Genomic DNA, 19,090 nt, shown 5'->3' on the forward strand with positions numbered 1-19,090 from the left:
CAAAAGCCCCACCACCAGGGCCACTCTGGCATCATCATCTCTGTATTCTTCTCCCTTAAGCCTTAAATAATACAAGCAGGAAGCCCGAAATGAATCATACTCTGCACCGCTCCCACTAAAACGTGGGGGAAGGGGAACAAAATTCTTTGCCACTTGCCTGCCAGATAAGTCAGAGAGTTGTCTTGCTTGTTCTGAGGTCACTCCTTCCAGCCGTGCTAATCTTGCCTTCAACTCTTGGTTCTCTGCCCAGAGAGCTTCAGTATTATCTTCTAACTTCATCTCCATTGCTGTTGCGCCGACTGATAAATCCCCAGCCGGTTGCTGCTTCCCCTTTTCTTCCATTCTTGCTTAAATCCACATGCTTCCCCTTCAGCAGCAAGTTAGATGAGTCATGCTGTAAGCAACAGCAATGGCTAGCACACAGTCTGTGTGTAAATAGTGAGTTTTATTCCAAATAGACAAAACAAAGGCAAGTAACCACAAGAAAGACTGCAACTTCCTGCTCAAGACCACTAGTTAATCAGATGATGACTCATCTAGCTCTCTAGCGTGAGTCCACCTCCTTTTATTCCTACGCTCGAACAACGCCCTCTGCCTCTCTCTCTGTAATTGCCATTTCCTCTTATCCTGTAACCCTCCCCTCCTACGTTCCTGTAACTTTAAAGAACTAGGAACAGACTCGGACAAACTCTCTTCTGAGGTTTGAGTTATTTCTGCCATTTGCTCACCCCTCCCAGCCAGTTCCTTTATCAAAGCAAGCCTCCCTTCCAGTTCCGGGCTATCAGCCAAGTCCGACAGCTGAGCCTCATTAGTTATCGGCTCTAACCTAACATCGGCGCTAGATGTGCTTAAGACGGCCCTGTATAAGATAAAAAACAAATAAAATAAAACCTACATACAGCTACAGTGTTTTGTCTTGTATAGGCTCCTATGCTGTAAGTAATGGGCCCCACCTGCTAACCTGCTCCCTAAAATATCACTGGTTTGCTCATTTCTATATATAGGGTTCCTACATTCTGCTTGGTCTGGTTGCATGGCAACATGTGCAAATGGCTTTAGATACCTATTAGGTCCATAAATTACCATATAAGGCAGTGTTTTTCAACCTTTTTTGGGCCAAGGCACACTTTTTTCATGAAAAAAATCACGAGGCACACCACCATTAGAAAATGTTTAAAAAATTAACTCTGTGCCTATATTATTCAGGTTATTAGCTGCTTTAGGTTATTATTGAGGTTATTACCGTGTTTCCCACATTTTAAGACACCGTCTTATATTTATTTTACCGAAGAAAATAAGCCTATGGCTTATTTTCGGGGGATGTCTTTTAAAAAATTTTTTTACTGTAATTACCGCAGCCAGCGTTGCTGCTGCTGGGTCCTGGAGGCGGCCTGCTGGGTCGGTGACCAGCAGCGCTGCAGGGAGCGCCGGATTGAGGAGGCGGCCTGCCAGGTCGGCGCCCAGCTGTGCCGGTGCGGGACACGGGAGAGAGCAGGAGACTGAGCAGCCACTGCGGCATCGCGCTGCCAGAGACCCGCAGCCACTGAGGAGCTCGCGGTGCCAGGGCTTGCAGGCGGCTTTCGCCTTGCCGCCCTTTTTCCTGCTCCCGGGGGAGACGCGGCTTCCATCCCCCATTGCCAAGGAAACAGCCCGGGGGAGAGACGCCAGAGCTGAGGCACCCCCGCCCGCGGATCCCACGCACCGCCCGCCTGTTGCCGCCGCCGAAAACGGCAATGCTTAGGGCCCCCCACTCCTCGCACGAGGTGGAGTAAGGCCCCCCGAGCAGTCCAGGGCTCGCTTCTGAATGCGCAGGGGCAGGGCTGCGCTGTTAAACTGTTTGCAAACTCCTTGCCCAAAAGAAAGCTGTCCTGCAGAGTGCCGGATCGAGGAGCCGGTCTGCAGAGTCAGCGCCCAGCAGCGCGGCGCTGGATTGAGGAGGTGGTGCTTCGTGTGGAGCTGCTGGGCGCCGACCCTGCAGGCCGCTTCCTCAATCCGGTGCTCCGCGCGGCACTGCTGGGCGCCGACCCGGTAGGCCGCCGGATCAAGGAAGCGGCCTGCCGGGTCGGCACCCAGCAGCTCCGCATGAAGCACCGCCTCCTCAATCCAGCGCCGCACTGCTGGGCACTGACTCTGCCTGCTTTCCCTGCAGAAGTGCTTCCCCCTGCTGGCGCCTGCCAGGCTCCTCTTGGAAGGAACCACACGCGCTCAGCCAGCCAGGGATCCTGCAGGCGCGACGCGGCGGCTCGCCGCCCCACCGCCGTCTTTTCCCCACGGCACACCAGGCAACATCTCGCGGCACACTAGTGTGCCGCGGAGCAGTGGTTGAAAAACACTGATATAAGGGACCCAGGTGGCGCTGTGGGTTAAACCACAGAGTCTAGGGCTTGCTGATCAGAAGGTCGGCGGTTCGAATCCTGCAACGGGGTGAGCTCCCATTGCTCGGTCCCAGCTCCTGCCCACCTAGCAGTTCAAAAGCACATCAAAGTGCAAGTAGTTAAATAGGGACCGCTCTGGCGGGAAGGTAAACGGCGTTTCCGTGCGCTGCTCTGGTTCGCCAGAAGCAGCTTTGTCATGCTGGCCACATGACCCGGAAGCTGTCTGCGGACAAACGCCGGCTCCCTTGGCCTATAGAGCGAGATGAGCGCCGCAACCCCAGAGTCGGACACGAGTGGACCTGATGGTCAGGGGCCCCTTTACCTTTACCTTTAAATTACCATATAACATACAGTGATACCTCGGGTTACAGACGCTTCAGGTTACAGACTCTGCTAACCCAGAAATAGTACCTCGGGTTAAGTACTTTGCTTCAGGATGAGAACAGAAATCGTGCGGTGGCAGCGGGAGGCCCCATTAGCTAAAGTGGTACCTCAGGTTAAGAACAGTTTCAGGTTAAGAACGGACCTCCAGAATGAATTAATTCTTAACCCGAGGTACCACTGTATATTCAACACAAAAAACAGCGGCAATTTGTTGTTGACAAAGGACAGCTGGACATATAAAGGGCCCCATTACCTTCAGTAGCTTAGGGCCTAATCAAACCTAAATCCTGCCCTGGGCATTGCCATTTAAATGGGGTGCATGCATGAATCATGTAATTGATTATGTGAGGCGGGGCTTACCTGTTCCCTGCCTCCATATTTTATTCAAGTTGGCACCTCTGGATCTCATTGACTTTCGCTTTGAAGTAAAACCTTTCCCATTCAAAAGCTCTTATATCATTGGCTTCTAAATACTGTATACATGGGTGGGATTACGCTGTTGACTGGCTGAAGAAAAAAAGAGATGGGTAGGGCAGCGCCCTAATGGATCGACCTCCACTGACCATTGGGCTGCAGTCCTGCAAGTACTGTAGTTTCCTGGGAGAAGGCCCATTGAACTCCACACAGAGCTTACTTCAGAGTTGCACTGTTAAGAGTTGGAGGAGTGCAGTGGGGTGGTGATGAACTTCCCAGACCGCGCATGCGCAGAAAAGCCTTTCCCTTCCTCCCCGCCGGCGTTTATAGGATTTCCAGGTCCGACGGAGCGGGTTGCCAGGCAGCTCTTCTCTTCAAGCGGCTTCTGCCGGGAGCCAGGCGAGTGGCCCGGCTGGAAAAGCTCCCCCCTCCCGAGCCAGCCGCCAAGTCTGGTTTTCATAGAGCCGCGGCAGCAATTACCTCAAAGCCGTAACTGTCTCCGAAATTATTCATTAAAGTCATTTCGAGGAGCCCCAGCAAAGCCCCGCTTGAAGTTTATGGCCTTTGGTGGCCTTGAAACATGACATTGCCCTTCAACAGCTAGCGTCGGAGGGCTCTCTGCCGCCCTCTCTTCTTAATTTCCCCCCTCCCCGCAAAAAAGGGTCATAGATCGCCCCCTCCCACACACAGCCCCTTGCCCTCTTTTGAAGGAACCGGGAGGTGGGGTGGCGGTGCTGCTGCTCGCCTGACTGACCAACTTGCCTCCGTGTGTGCGCGCGCGCACGGGAGCGAGCGCGCTCCCCCCCCCCCCGTCGAGGCTGCTGTCAGCGGTGACACATCCCAGACTCCGGCGCTACTGTAGGGCAGATTAAGTTTCTCAGGCGAAACCTCCCGTCCTTCCGCCCTCTCCGCCCTCCCTTCTTCCATCGACGTCCTCCCCAACCAGGGAGAAACCTTCCCCAGATCCTGCTGCTGCAGCCCCACTTCGTCAGCTCCAGCGGGTAAAGTCCAGGCCGTCTTTCAGGGCTTCAGCTGGGGGACTTTCTCCCCGCCCTCCTAACCTCTCCGCTCCCCCAGAGGCAGAGCAACCCGCCGTCTCAGTTCTCCTTCCTCGTCTCAGCTTCTTTCCCCCAAACGACGCCGAGAGATCGACGCCGCTGAAACGCACCGGGAAGAGATTTCAGGTAACTAGCAGCTGGCCCTTGGGGAGGCGCGGGGAGGGGGGGAGCCCCGGTCCTGTTGGCACGCGTTTACACGAAAGCGGTGTTGGCAGACCACTAGGACCAGGCCAGGTACTTGACTCCCTCCCTCGGCCCCTCTGGAGCTCTGCTCAGCCCCCTCCCGCAGCGCCACCGAGCTCTGGAGAGGCCGAAAGGGCCTGGCCTTGAGCATATTTGGCAGCCAAGAAAGGGGGTAGTTCCTGGGGCTCGGCGTTTCTCTATGATCTCCTGCTCCGGAGCGAGGGCCTCTTCCCGCACAAGGCTAGGAGAGGGGGCGGGTGGTTAGCACTCAGTTATCCCAGGGAAGGCGCGCGCGCGGACCCTGACCCACACACCCCCACCACACACCCCCACACACACGAGACTCTTTAACCTGCAGGTTCTTGAGATAGGCAGTAGAGCTGGTAATCTGGATAGATTGCGGGGCCCGATCCCTCATTCCACACCCTGAAAAACTGAGGTCTCGGCACCAGCAGTTCGGATAGGTCGGTTTTTCCGCCCCTACTGTTGCGCCCTCAACGCGTTCCAAAAATAATTAAGCCGAATATTTAGTTATGACTGGGTTTTGTTTTACGGCAGGATCCGCCTCCCAATTTAAAAAGCGTCTTAAATCGCTGTCTAGCACAATCCTATGTTTATTCAGAAGTTCTGCTGCCTTCACTGAGGCTTGCTCCCAAGTAAAGTCTTCATAAGATTGCAGCTCTTAGTGCCTTCCAGAGCCACGCAGCTTCTCTTCCAAGTTAGCAAAAGTTAGTGACCGGGTTGTAAATTGATTTCTGCTTGGATTGCTAAACTGGCCCAAGGATGTAGTCCTCAGGATGTTAGGGTTTACTCGCGTGGTTCAAGGACCACTTGAAGATGCAGACCGTGAGTGTGGAGAGTCAGGCTTCTAAAGTGGGACGATCCTGGCTGTGGCTGATTACTCTCAAGTAAATCCCACTGATTCAAACGGGATTGTCTTCTAAATTGGCATGCTTAGGTTTTCTGAGCAATCAACGCCAATGAGAGGCGCTTAAACCGGGTTTGGGATCAGAAAGCTGCGGGGTACGTGTGTGCACGCAACCCTGTGTGTCATATACACGCCTTATCTTGATACCCAGATCATACACATGTTTACTTCGAAGACAGTGTTTTGGAAGAGTCCATCCTTGCCTTAAGAAAGTAAAGGGCTAGGGTTATAATTCTGGTGAGCAATCAGATTCATTCAAAGTGACAAAGGTTTGCTGTTGATTTTACTAGGAAACAGATTTTACTATTGAAACCCTATTGAACATATCTTCTTCCTTTTAAATAGAGGTGCCAGTCTCCCAGGATATCTTCAGTTTTAAAGCTGGCACTTTATTGTTGTTTGGAATAAGTAAAAGAAAAAGTTTCATTTATTTATTTAAGAAATGCCCTTAGCAATATGCGTTGCAATCCAGCTCCACTAAAATGAATGGAGGTTTTGCCACTCTTTCCAAGTAAGTGGCAATTATATATATATATATATATATATATATATATATATATATATATATATATATATATATATATATATATATATATATATGCTTGCACCCCGATCCTCGGAACATTTTATCTGGAGGAGAAATCCAATGGATGGTCATTTCTTGGTTCCTGGTTCCCTGCAGCGTCATCCGTTTGTATCGCGTTAGTTCCCACTATGTTCAATGAGGCTTATTTGAGCCTGAATTAGTCCCGTCCCCCCCGTCCCCACTTAAGCACACTTCCTAAGCAGAAAGGTCTAGCCAGTGCGACTTACTTGTGGGTAATTTCAGGATCAACCTATTAATCGCATCTTTTGTGGGGAGTTGTTATCAGTCTCTTACCGTTCCAATACGGGAGCTTTCTAATTCCTGGTTCTTAGATACTCTTTTTAATGTGGGGGAAATGGAAAGAGGCGGCGAGGAAGCTTCTTGGGGTTTACACTGCAGGATCGCCCAGGCGTTTTCGTTCGTGCTCTCTTTCAAGGGAGCGGTCGCTACTACCTGGTCCCTCGGCTCTTAAACGGGAGTGATCTGGAAACAAAGCGTCTTTGCTCCTTCACATGAGGATTGATCCAAGCATGACGAGGTCCCGATGGACAGATGCGCCGCTTGTTTCTTCTCTATGATCGCATGAGCATAAAACAAAATAAATCGGAATAGCCCAGTGCAAATCACCTGCCGGTGTCATGGCTTGATTTTAGCGACGGAAGGGATCCAATCTTCAATAAGATGTGGCTTGTTTTATCACTTGTCATTGTTCCTGTAGGTAAAATACGGTCAAGGACGCCACAACAAATGCCTTCCTTAGTTCATAAAACCGTCTGTAATATTATTACATATAAAAACAAAAACATAAAAATTAAGTTTGTTCTGGTACTGTATAAGCTTTCGTGTGCATGCACACTTCTTCAGATACATGCACACGAAACTTATACCAGAACAAACTTAATTGGTCTATAAGGTGCTACTGGACATTTTCCCCCCGACTGCATCAGACCAACACGGCTACCTACCTGAAATATAGAATTATTACATATAGCTACTGTAATTACAGCCCAAGCAACAAACCGGCCCAGTGAGATGTTCTTGGATCAGGTTCGTGGTTTTAATGGGGACTGAATTCAGCTCAAATCCAAGTAGGATCCCATTGATTCCCCTAGATTGTGGACTGTGCAGGAGATCCACAACGCAGTTTATCTGGCTGGACCCGAAAGCCGGTGGGTGTTGAAGCATCTATTAGGCTTTAGTAATCATGTGCACGGTAACCTGGAAACGAGGCTTACTTCTGAGTAAACGTACAAAGGATTAGGCTGGAATCCAGCCAGATGGGCGGGGTATATATAATAAATTATTGCTATAAATTATTATAATCCCTATCCGCCTGTGCATGTTAACACGGAAGTAAGTCGCACTGGGCTGAATGGGACTTGATAAAAAATAAGTCTACATAGGATTCTTAGCCTTCCCGGTGTTTCGGATCGGGTTTGAACAGCTGCAAGGCACAAGACATATATTCTTTATGTTTTTATGCTTGATGTTTTATTATGTTTTTATATGTGCTGGAAGCTGTCCAGAGTGGCCGGGGCAACCCCCAGCCAGATGGGCAGGATATAAACAGTAAAATTATCATTATTTTTTATTATTATCAGTACGTTTCCTTGGAAGTTGCTGTTATAAAATGTGCAAGGCAATCCCACTAATTAAAGGGGAATCCTTGACTTTTAGTATAAGGCAGTTAGGTTTTGTGGTGACACAACACTTGCCGCGCAAATCTATAGGTCATAGATGGCTCATCAAAAGTAAGCCCCATTAAGTTCTACGAAGCAAGAGGACTGGCGCCTTATTTGCAAGCAAGTTCCAGGGGGAATTTTGGAAAATAACAAAAAGGGTTTTGTACTCAGGCAGAGGAGCCGGTGGGTGCTTCAGACAACTATTTGCCCACTCCCATTAGCGGGTCCCTGGGGTGAGGCTGAGGCTGCCTCTGCAATGCCTCTCTCTTCCTCCTGAGAATGTGTTTTGACAGTCCTCACCACACTCTCGAATTCTGGAGAGTTTCTTCCCATCACAACTGACCCACCCTCTTCGCCTGCAGCCTCGCGGGATTCAGGAGGACTTCGGCTTAAAGACGCCCGTGGTGCAAACAAACAAACAAACAAACAGCCTTGGCAAAGGCTCCAACTAAACCGGGTGAGACGGGGGGAGGGGAGCGGGCTCCGGCCTTCCTGGCCTCTGATGAATGGAAGTGGCTTTTTCTTTCCAGACTCCCCACAGCCTTTGATAGGTCTCTCTTCTTTTCTTTTAAGCGCTTGTTTTTAATTGTGACCCTGGGCTGGTCCACGAAGTCTCCTGTTGGGAGTTGTTAGCGGTGGCTGCCTTAGTTGGGCAGGACCTCCCAAGTGGCTCCGGCCGGCGTGCCAGAGAAAGGGAGACTCTGCTCATCGTCCAGTCGCGCTCCCATCAAAGTCCCCGGGACCGAGGAGCCTGCAGGGCGTCCTCGGAGGCGGCGGTGAGGAGAACAGTAAACAATCGCCAGGCCCGCTCCCGTCACTCCCTCCCCAAGCCACAACACAGCGAGCGCGCTCTCACACATACACAGAAACCAGCTCGTCTGAGCGATCACCCATTTCCAGAGAGATCTAAAATCTTATATCGTTTCTCCCACCACCTCTGTAACTTTTTGAGGATACAGAGTGGTTTAGATTTCCGACCGGTTTGACAAGGTGACTATAATTTATCGTGTGCGCGAAGTAAAAAGTTGTTGTGGTTGTCCTTGTTGTTAGCCGATACGCTTCTTTTTCATATAGGAAGGGGATTGTAGTGGGAGTAGGAGCCAACAGTATCCTAGGGACCGAGGTCCCTTCCCCCCATAAAATATTTGAGGAGGCTACCGCCCCCCCCAAAAAAATGTTGATTGGCATTGCCATTCAAAGGTGCGCATGTATCATCCATTATTCGAAACGGGGCTTACCTGCCCCCCCGACATTTCATTCAAATTAGCATCCCTGATAGTGGTGATTACCAAATTGGCGGTGGGGAATCTTAAGTGCCCATCATTCCCCAGAATTGATTAGGGTTGCTCAGACGCAACTTTCATTCTGTTCAATGGAACCTACCGTACTCCAAAAAATGTGCGTAGGATTACCAAACATAGTTCTGAGGAAACATCTATATGCTGTGAGGCTGCAATCCTGCGTGCACAGTTTTCTTCTATTTCTGTACTTAAGGGAAAGCGCTTTGGAAAGCACTTGGACTTACTTCTGAGTAAGCATTCCTGGCACTGAGACCAAATGGCCTTTAAAATGAAAGCAGATCTAGATAGATACAGTAGAGACTTCACAAGGATTGGCTTGCTTGAAAGTGTTGTGCAAATTGAAGTACTGTAGTAATAATAAACAGTATCCGATATTACAGATTCGGCAGGTTGAGATACAAAATTCGTTTACTTGCAAGTAAGGCCCTGTGAAATCACCTAGGACTCCCAGCTCAATCAAAATGCATGGCATTTAGCCCAGGAGCCAGCGATGGTTATTCAGGTTAGTTCCAATATCCTTCCAATGGAAATATTGTATAAATCATCCTTTAGCTGTGCTTAAGCTGTTTAGTTACTCTGGAGCCGCCTTGGGTTTTTCCAATCAACCGAGGCTGGGACAGGGTAAATTTTGCTGCCTCAGGTTTTGATGGGTACCCAACAGAATAGAGTGGATTTATGAATGAAAAGTTTTGTTATTGTCCTGTACACAGATCTGCTATACCTCCTAGATTTCGTTGGCCCCACCCTTCACCATCCCAACCCCCCATACAAGTGTTTGTGTGTATACAACGCACCTTGCATATTACCAGGTGAGGTGGGTTCTAGTCCACGAAAGTTCATCCTACAATAAATCCATTGGCCTTTAAGTGGGCACAAGCTACTCCTTGCTATTCGGGATGACTTCAGATGGACTGACTCCGAGGTTGTGTGCCAGAGAAAGATTTTCATAAAAAAAAAACCCGGTCCTGCCAAGTTCAAAGGGATTTTCTCCCAAGTACCCCCATTGTAGCCAAATCGAATGGATTTCAGTTGAAAAAAGGTGGCCCATCATTTAATGGTGCTCACATGCCGATTGTTTCCTTAAAAAAACAAACCAAAACACCCTTTTCTTCCAAGTGAAGGTCAATTTATTTAAATTTAAATTACTTATAAGCAAGCAGGTTACTATTTGTAGCAACTACAAAGTCAGCTTCGGTTCCAGTCGTCTACTGTTCAGATTGCCCTATCCTCAGAACTGCACTTAAAGACTGAGAAAATTTTAATGTGAAGTGGTTGATTAATCTATTGATCAGTTAAAGACATGTTAGCTAGTGGAGCAAATCCCTATAAGAGGTCAATTGATACAAATATACTAACCTGGCCTCTTAAAGCTGCCCTCAAATTCATCCCTAGTTTTGTTTGAAATGGGTGTTCCCTTAGCTTGCTTTATAAAAAAAAAAAGAGAGGAAATAAATCACTAAAAACTTTTCACTGATTATAATAGGCCAAACCAGAGCCCAAATCAAGGTTGGGGTCTTTGGGACTGTCATGCGACAATACCAAGTTCCTCATTTGAGTTAAAACGAAATTTCCACTAGAAACGCAAGTGCAATTTTTAAAGTCACTAAGGCTGAGACAAACAGACTGACTTGAAAGTAGATCCCGGGGGCACCTCCAAGTAAATGCACTAAAGGTAATCAATTCTATTCCATCTGAAATACAGAATCTGGAATAAATTCTACAATGGGCTTTGTAGAATTAAGGAGAGCAAAGTATGGAGGTCTGAATAGCAGTACAAACATCTGACCGCTAAGTTGCTCTTAGTAAACAACCGATCCACAGTCCTGTTAAGCCGAAGGACAATGATTCATGCCCTTCCCACCCATCCCCACCCCCATGCTGAAGTAAGATGAACTAGCATTGCTCCTCACAAATTTGGGAACAAATCCCATTGATTAGAAAGGTTTTGCAAGTGGATCCTAAGGAAACTTCTTGCTCTGAATAATCAGTGGGACTGATACAACAGCTCCGTCCAGAAAACCACTATTATTGGTTAGGATTGCAATGTCATTTTTCAAGAGACGTGTGCAAAATTCAGCTGTTACTTGGAAGTCTGCTAGAATGCAGGCACTTCGGTTTAAGTCCACCGGGCTTCTATTTTTGGTTGCTGTACTTAGTGTGTAGCAATGCCCAAGAAAAAAGAGCAACCACCGAGTCAAGGACTGAATTTTCTTTTTTTCGAAACCAGAAATTGCAGCAGTTCCTTGAGACGAACTTCTAGGTTTGGGGACTCGTTGTTGCAATCGTTTCCCAGCCAGATCCTCTCCCTCTCCTCGTCTAGGCTAGTTAGGGAATTACTGGCTCAGTCTTAATGCTGGAATCAAAGCGCCACCACCCTGGCGCTCGAGCGGGTCTGTAAATCACAACTATGCGAACAAGGAACAAAGAGGGTGGAGTTAGGGGAGTGCGGTAAATTGCATGTAACGGCGACGGCTGCTATTAAGGCGTTTTGTAATCGTTTACACCTGAGAATTGGTTTACTCCGCCGGCGATTTGAAACATTAAATGCGTCGTTATTCTATATCATGACTGTATACAGACAAATCGAGTAGCCTTATGGGCAATTTCGATGGTTTTGAGTGCCCATAAAATGCTATGTAGTTCAAGGGGCTGCGCATTTACAGACCTCCCTCCCCAACTACCCCCACTTTCCTTCCGCCTCTCCTGGAAGTACTCTTGAAAGCATTTCCACTGGAGTTAGGCATGTCAGAAACTTGTGAAATATGAAGAACTTGTATGGGAAACGCTCACGATGCAGAGGCAAGGTCTGAAAAGAGGCGTCTGCTAGGGCTACCGGAGTTATTCTCCTTCAGGATGGCCTCTTGTCCGTTTCGTAACTGCGATCCCCAATCACTCAACTCAGGGAAAAACTCAGCTTCCCAATAGCAATGTCATTCAGAAGCTTCTTCATTTTCCCTCTCCCTCCCAGGCACAATCACAGCATGGGACCCAACACAAGGGTAATGATTCAGGCCAATTCCAAATGCGTTTGCTTGAAATCAAGTTTCACTTCGTTCAGCGGCGTTTGCTTTCAAAGAAGCATGCATAGGATCGCAGCTTTTCAAAGCACTGCTTTCAAGTTCAGGAAAGTGAGGCCGCCTCAGTCAACAGACAAACCCGAGGACTGGAATTAAACTTCACCGGATGCTGCCAGCGCCAAATATTTCAGTAATCAACAACCAGAGAAGGATCAATATGTCTTTTCTGCCCGAGGCAGGAAATCCGAATGCTACCCCGCGCTAAGACTATAATATTAACTTAAATAAGAGTTAATTATTTAACTGCCTAATGGTAAAGTCAGCAGGCAAAAGCCAACAACAGGATCCTTACAACTATGTCCCAACACCGCGGCAATCTAACTCAAGAAGAAGGTAGAAACCGCGGTCACATTGTGGCTCCTCCTGGGCACTTAATCTGTGTGAAGCACCCAGACCATGAGGTGAGCTGTGCATATTCTTCTGGTATATCATAGCTGCCAAGTTTTTCCTTTTCTCACGAGGAAGCCTATTCAGCATAAGGGAATTTCCCTGAAAAAAAGGGATAACTTGGCAGCTATGGGTATATATCTGAGTTGTGCTGCAGCCTGTTTAACGGTGTGTGGAAGTTATTGCTTAAAACACGTTTTAAAATAAGTTGCAGCTCATATTCCCCCCCCCAAACATCCCCATTGTTTTCTGTTAACCTAACACATGCCAGTGTTAGGTTAACAGAACTGAGACTCCCAAGTAGGCAGGATAACACCACTTTAAAATAGTCCTGCAGTCCACCCTTGCCCGTCCCTATTGCATTACTGCAGATCTATTGCAGTACTATAACCTGATCTTCCGTGGACTACATTGGAGCAGATGACGTCTTCTTTTAAGATATCACAGCATGGCTTGCTACTCGCGGCTGGCTCATAACACCGTCGTTTGGAGGATCCTCCGGCTCTTCCTTCGAAGGCTTTGCCCAGTCCCGGATGCTGGAGACTTTTATGTTTTGCCATCTACACGGTTTTAAAAGCCGTGTAGAATACCTGCTCCTGGCTCCCATAAACCTGAAATGTAATAATGGAGAAGAAATCCACCTTTTCGTGGTTAACGTGTTGTAAACTTAACTGGGCCGCTCCGGGTGATCTTAAATGTGTGCAGAGCACCTGAAGCACCGGTGTGGATCCAATAAGATTTCTTGCTTCCCAGTAACTTGGGGGTTGCAGCCAGCAGCAGAGAGATGAATCCTCTAGCTCTGGTTCTCTAGGCGGGGGCTTTATTCTCACCGGATGTGGGGGATGCAGGAAAGACTCTGGACAACATAAAAAAAGATCCCACGTATTTGAAACCGTTCATTCAGGACAAAGCCTTTTCCATTCAATGCCAATCTCCTTTTGCCCTCTAGTTCAGTAAATCGATGGGAGTTTTTGTTTCTTGGCTTGTTTTTTAATAAAATAGCTGGCAGCTGGTTGAAAAAAAAAGTTAGTTATTTATGTTCGTTCCAGCTTGTTGAAGGAAACGATAATGCCCAATTCGAAAACACACATCCTGGGAAACAGGACGCAATAATTCTGATATTATATTCTAGACTGAGCTGCCATGGAGACGATTGTTTCTCATGAATTGTTTTTTTAAAAAAAGAGGTAGTTGGGATCCCGATTCAATCTTTCTGTTTTTGAGCTTATATCTATGAGTTATACTCTTTCGCTAAATCCTGTTTGAGATTCAATGTAAAAGCCACTTGCCTTCATTTGGAATTTTAAAACCAGGCATTTCGGGCACTCGGGATTTATGATGAATGATGGCCTATGTATGGCTTAGGCATTCATCCCTGTTTTGTGGTGTGGTCTAAGTTGTTAAGCTCACCACTATCAGCGACCGCTAAAGCAAAGCCTATGGAACCTAATTACTGTCGTAACCATTTAAAATATATTAAAAAGGCTTAATGACACATTTTAAATATTCAGTGCTGTCCTCATTGACTATATAACATCCCCCCATTCTCTTTTCTTCTAATTCTTCGTGTTTTTTGCCCCTGTGTCTAGTTAAGATTCTGAAATGTCTGAACCATAGCTGCCAAGTTTTCCCTTTTCTCGCGAGGAAGCCTATTCAGCATAAGGGAAAATCCCTTAAAAAAAGGGATAACTTGGCAGCTATGGTCTGAATACACAACACAGATCTTCTGCATAGGTGCTGGAGCCCTGTTAGTCTGGGGTTTTAGAAGTCCTGTCACATCCTGTTTTCAGTGGGAAGACTTCATACAAAGGAATTGTCAGGTATGTAGAAGGGAAGAAGTATTCAACGGCAGACATACTACCATTATAAAATGATTTTTAAAATAAAATTTACACCACCCTTTAATAAAAAAATGGAGAGACGTTTTATGTAGCACGCTGAAAGATGAAGGATAGGTATTCTTAATAAAATTAATAATTAGATTTCTTACCTCCCCCAGGTAAGAAGGAGGAATTCCAATGATTTAAAAATACATTATTATAAACAGTTGAAACAGGCTATACTCAAGAGAATTGTGTGTGTCCTAAAATAAATCTCTCAGGTGTTAAAGGCCAGTGTTTGTTGTGTGTTGAAATGAATGCAGAAGAATTATAATAATTATTTATTTTAAAATTTAAAAAGTAGATAAAAGTATGAATAAAATAACATTGAGAAAGGATTGAAAGAATGAGGGCGAACTCCCTTCTCCCCTAAATGTAAATAAATAATCATATCCATAAAATTCACTCTTGGCGTGAGACTTGATATGTTAATGTTCTGCCCAGAGCAAATTTTTATGTGTTACAAAACTCTTCAAAGGAAGCATTTTATAATGGAGACACTGACAGTTTCCAAAGAGTGCCTCCGTAATAGTCCACGGATTTTAGTTATATCGCTGGCGCCTAGACACGCCCCCCCCCCACAATTGTAAGTAAGATAAATGATTGACTGGTCCATCAGCTAAACCAGACTGCCATATTCAAGAAGTATGCCATTATACCCCCGAAGACAGGGATGCAGTGATCCTCAAGACGTTTGCTCATAAATAAATGGGGCTCCTTCAAGACTTTAAAGATTTCAGTCAAGCCTAGGAAATAGCTTTCTTGTTATCAATGGCAACATATCAAAGATGCTGTAGGGTTGCAGTCCATTTCTGAATGGGATTACTCTGAAGAAACCGCCAGAAAAGCCAAGGGAGTACGTTCCCAGGAAGGCTGTTTCGGACTATGGCCTTACACTTCTTCTTCTTTGGCGATCCCTTGTAGCCGAGTACAAGATTGTCTTCCATAAAGACGGTTTTAACAATGGGTCCGTAAGTGACTGTGGAGGCCAATTCTGGATCCACAGGTCCTTCCACAGTGGGGACATTGGTTTCCGGGGCCGGGTGGAAGTTGATCACGGTGTGGATTTCCCAAGCGTGCCTTCCTCTTAGCAAGTTTCTCCCTTGGGTCCTGAGTTCGAGTGTCTTCAGAGCCCATGTCTTTGGTAAAGACTGTTCTCCAACTGGAGTGCTCACAGGCCAGTGTTTCCCAGTTGTCAGTGTTTATACTACATTAATAACGCCAGCAACACATCCCTCTGTGCTCAGATGTAACTCCCATTGAGTTCAATGGGGCTTACTTCCAGACAAGTAAGTGGGTATACAATTGCAGCCTAAACTGCATTTTCTGAGCTTCTCGTTTCTTTGTTGTTCCCTTCTCAATATTTAAAAAAAATGTGACCGCTGTTAAGGCACCAGTCCTCCACATGTTCACTTTATGGACACTCTGAGACTTACTTCCGAGCAGGCTTGCATAGGATTGCACTTAAAGTATAATGCAACAACTCAGAATCAGGACCAGCCAAGGCCCATTCGGCAACCCTGTTAAACTGCTGCCCACACATAGGATTGGCATCATGTGGGCATGATTTCCTTCATTTCAGTTGGATGTAGCTCCAAAGAAGGCGCTTTAGGCTTGCCTGCTACTCCAGTCATTGGCTTCGGTCGGTGGGTTTAAAGTTCTGGCTGCACAATTGCAACTTAGGGGGGTTGTGTGTGGATTTGCAGCAGGACCGAGAATCCTATTCAATCCAAGGAATGCAGCTGAGATGAATTGGATCGACTATGCGAGGACGGAGCGCATAAAGAAAGCAAAAGAGAGAGTGACGCAAAATAAAAATGCAAAAAGGCTGGGTATTCGGTTAAAAACAACAACAGTACCGAACAGCATAAGTATGAGAATACTGTAGCTACCTTTCGCAAAACTCTGCCTCATTCTCTGTCTTTAAGATGCCACGAGTGCTGGAGGAGACTCTTGAGAGTCCCATGGACTGCTAGAAGATCAAACCTATCCATTCTTAAGGAAATCAGCCCTGAGTGCTCCCTGGAAGGACAGATCGTGAAGCTGAGGCTCCAATACTTTGGCCACCTCATGAGAAGAGAAGAATCCTTGGAAAAGACCCTGATGTTGGGAAAGATTGAGGGCACTAGAAGAAGGGGACGACAGAGGACAAGATGGTTGGACAGTGTTCTCGAAGCTACGAACATGAGTTTGACCAAACTACGGGAGGCAGTGGAAGACAGGAGTGCCTGGCGTGCTCTGGTCCATGGGGTCACGAAGAGTCGGACACGACTAAACGACTAAACAACAACAACAAGATGCCACGAGATCCCCTCGGTCCTTTGCAACAGTCAAATAAAGCTGTCCTGCGGAAGACTCTCACTTTGTCTGTTACACAAAACTGGGGGGTGGCTTACCCGTAAGTATATATTTTTCTAAGGGTTGCTCCTAGGGGGTCATGATAGAAGCTACTTCCGCAGCGCACGATAGTCTGGGTGATTCACGACATTCTTAGCAGACCGGTTAGTTTTGTTTCTTCCCAGTGCAGAAGATCACTGGCTGCACCAAAGCAAATGGGAATTATTTTTCTTCTTTCTGACATTAACAACCGGTCTGCGTTTTTGAGGATACCCAGAGTTTAGCTGTGCAGGAGCCGAATCCTAAAGGTCCCGTACTACTACAATCTACCAAGCTAGGGCTAGAGCTGTGTCTGAAGGCGTAGGGACACGCCTTTCCCAACCACTAGGCAATACTACCGAATTTGGCTTTGATGCGTTCTGCTTCATCTAAAATAAACCTCCAGCTCTTATAACAGCATAAACTGCCACCGTTTCCTCGTGTGTGTGTGTGTGTGTGTTTCATTCCGACACCCCCACCCCACATTCTGATTTTTTTTTCTCATTCTGGTTCCACTCACCCTTCCATATTCTGACTTCCAAGCTACTGTACTTGAGACTTCCGATTCTTACCAAAGACCGATTCCAATAACTGCTGGCGTTGATGTTTTCAGAGGGAGAGGGAGGCCACTGCCTTCCCTGCTCCCATAATGCTTCACGGCCAGGATGCTTTGCTTTGGGACAAACAGTGATTTGCAATGGACAGAAATCGCCGTCATGACGCCTGCTTAACAAGCAAGAGATGGAGCTTCCGCTACGTCGTCTAACTAACGCATATTTTATTCGTCTCTTTTCTTCTTTCCCCTCAACTTCGTGTTGTTTAACATCGAACTTGGAGAAGATTCCTGTAATACTGGAAAGTGAGTTTACCGTTTTGTGATTTTTTAAAGTGGTCCTTAGAGCAGTTAATGGGACTCAATGGAACTTCTGAGTAAACGTGCCTGTATTTTAATTCTTGAGCAGTATTGTTATTATTTCTTTGCAAATATATTCGTGGGGCATTTCAAAAGATGAGAGACAGTTGGTTAAGACCAGAGATTTTGTTCAGCCTTGGTTCTAATCCATCCTGGCGTGGGATGCTCTCTTTATTTTAATTGGCTGTAAGTGCAGAAAGAGAGGGACGTCTGGAGGAGCTGCGAGCCATCTCTGTAATATCTCACTGATAAAAAAGGGAGGGTGTATTACAGAAAACTGTATACATTGCCTGTAAGGAAACGGTGGCTTACAACGTGCAAACAGCAGCTGTTTGTTGTGTGCTCCAAGCCGAGGGAGGCTATGGGTGGTGTCGGTTTCTGGAATGTGTCTGATATCGCAGGACATCTGGAGCGCAGGCCTCCTGCCTCTCTGCCACAGGTTTCCATGGGTGGCCTTGGTCAGATCCTACCATAAGGTTATTCGCTTGCAGCACCGACCTATTGCCCAATCACCAGGGGGATATTCAGGTGGAGGTACCGGGGCTTTAGCTCAATGGGCAAACACGTGCAAGTTCCCTTAGGGGCATATTTAGGGTTAAAAAAGATCAAGTAGCAGACTCGGGAGGACTAGTCAGAATATAGACCCATCAAGCTGGGGCTTGATAACGAGTTGTAGCCCAAAACATCTGCGCTGCACCAGATTGGAGAAGACTGAAAAGGCAATGTTGGGCTAGATTTGGGGGGGGGGGTAGCCAATGGTGGCCTCCAGATGGGGTTGAACCATAATTCACATTAGCCGCACCCGCAGTCAATGTGGACTACAGCTCCTATCATCCCTGATGATCAATGGCTACGTTGGTTGGGACTATTGGAAACTGCAGTCTAGCCATATCTGGAAGCCACCACGGTGGCGTGGCTAACTCTGGACTAGACGGGGAGAAGGAGAAACCACGTGGTATAAAACAGATTCCCGCCCCTCACAGTGGCAGGTGAGGAAACGGAGAAAGGACAGCACCTTCAAAGCTATCATTGCAGTTTGACATTTCGACCTTATACATCGCTTGTTTGAAATGAGCGTACTCCCAAAACATCATGGATGAAAGGAAAGCTTGGGCTTCTTAATGGAGCTGTGGTCAGAGTGGGGACAGGCGGCCACCACTGCTCTAAACGTGGACCCTTTTGTCCAAGAGAACTAATACAATGGGCGTAGCCAGGATTTATTGGGGGGGCTTTATGTTGGGGGGGGCAGAACATCGTTATCTGTGACGCAATTGATCAGTTAATTAAGTATTTCTATTTATTTACTTGAGTTAGGGGGGGACAGTATTGTCCATGACTAATACTTTAAAAGGGGGGAGGGGCTTAAGGATTGTCCTCCTCCCAAGGCGTGCCTTAATATCCTCAGAGCTCGATTTGATCTAGGACTCAGCCTTGTGACATGCATTATCCGTGATAAAATTGGGGGGGGGGAATGCCACTGGCCTCTGGACTCCATCCTGCCCTAGTTTAGTCTGATCGCGGGGCAATGGCTGCAAAGTCCTCTGTT

At 47.0% G+C, this 19,090-nt stretch overlaps 1 long non-coding RNA gene across 4 annotated transcripts in view; it reads left to right on the forward strand.

Moving 5' to 3' along the window:
- Positions 1-4,135: 4,135 nt before the first annotated feature.
- Positions 4,136-19,090, forward strand: part of LOC118084148 (uncharacterized) — a 28,352-nt gene continuing 13,397 nt past the window's right edge. For 3 of the 4 annotated variants that reach the window (XR_009558152.2, XR_015947510.1, XR_015947508.1), the window contains exon 1: positions 4,136-4,357. This is a non-coding gene — a long non-coding RNA (uncharacterized LOC118084148). Of the gene's footprint in view, positions 4,358-16,552; positions 16,654-17,471; positions 17,491-19,090 lie in introns of all 4 variants that reach the window. The other variant, XR_015947509.1, reaches the window with a different exon arrangement.

Source organism: Zootoca vivipara, chromosome Z1, assembly GCF_965207765.1.
Source record: "Zootoca vivipara chromosome Z1, rZooViv2.hap1.1, whole genome shotgun sequence".
Taxonomy (NCBI): Eukaryota; Metazoa; Chordata; class Lepidosauria; order Squamata; family Lacertidae; genus Zootoca; species Zootoca vivipara.